Source organism: Microtus ochrogaster, unplaced genomic scaffold (genome assembly GCF_000317375.1).
Source record: "Microtus ochrogaster isolate Prairie Vole_2 unplaced genomic scaffold, MicOch1.0 UNK36, whole genome shotgun sequence".
NCBI classification, from domain to species: domain Eukaryota; kingdom Metazoa; phylum Chordata; class Mammalia; order Rodentia; family Cricetidae; genus Microtus; species Microtus ochrogaster.
The window spans coordinates 2,561,868-2,562,879 of NW_004949134.1; positions in this window are offsets into that span (position 1 = coordinate 2,561,868).

A 1,012-nucleotide genomic window follows, 5' to 3' on the forward strand; every position below is an offset into this window, starting at 1 on the left:
ATACACCTATATTATTTAATATATTATATATAAAATACATATTGCGGTGCATCATGCCCCATCTGTGCTCTATGCGCCACCATACAGTTCGTGAACCGGGCAAGGGGCTGGAGGTTGAAACACACAAAGACTCACAGACAGAGAGAGACATGAGTCACTGTTAAAGCCAGAATGACCCAAGAATGCCCCCTTTATTGTGTTCAGGGGCAGCTTATATAGGGATAGCCACGCCCCAGCCAAACACACCAGAAACCATTCCCCTGCCATCAGAAACTCCTGAGGGTCTCATGCTTAGAGCAGCTGTAGGCACTCAGATCAGGGGAAAACAACTTGTTTACAAAAAATTAAGGATCTGGAGGTTCACTGCTCCCAACACATATGATATATTATATGTAATATTAGTTATTACATATAATATTGAATAAATGATTATAGTATATGTTTATATGATCATGCTATATTATACAAAATACACATTAAATGTTATATTTAATATAATAAGATATAATATGCATGATATATAATGTATTACTATATAATAAATAATTATAATATAAGATATAATTATAAAATATATACTATTACACATATTATGGCATATATTATATCTATAATTCATGTCCTGTTCTCTGTGTTCATCTACACTAGGAGTTGAGGGTGCTTTCTATCCCGCCACTGGTGGAGATAATTTGGGTTGATATATGATTCTAAACCACTAATCGTAGTTTTATATTAGTGGGCTTTTCTTTCACCACTATGACACACCACACTTGGGGCCAGGCCATGCTCATCACTTCCCCACATTCTTCTAATCCAGTACTCATCTTCACTGAGCTCTGTTTTCCACTTAGAAATGGTGTGAGTTTCTCTTAGTCCCCAAAGTGTCTTATTGTGTATGATTCTCTTATAAGAACTTCAAATTCTCACCCCTCCACACCGTCCTTTGTACTTCTCATTTATGTGTTAGAGGATAGAGTGCCATCTTTTTTTTTTTATTGAGAAAAAAAATTTC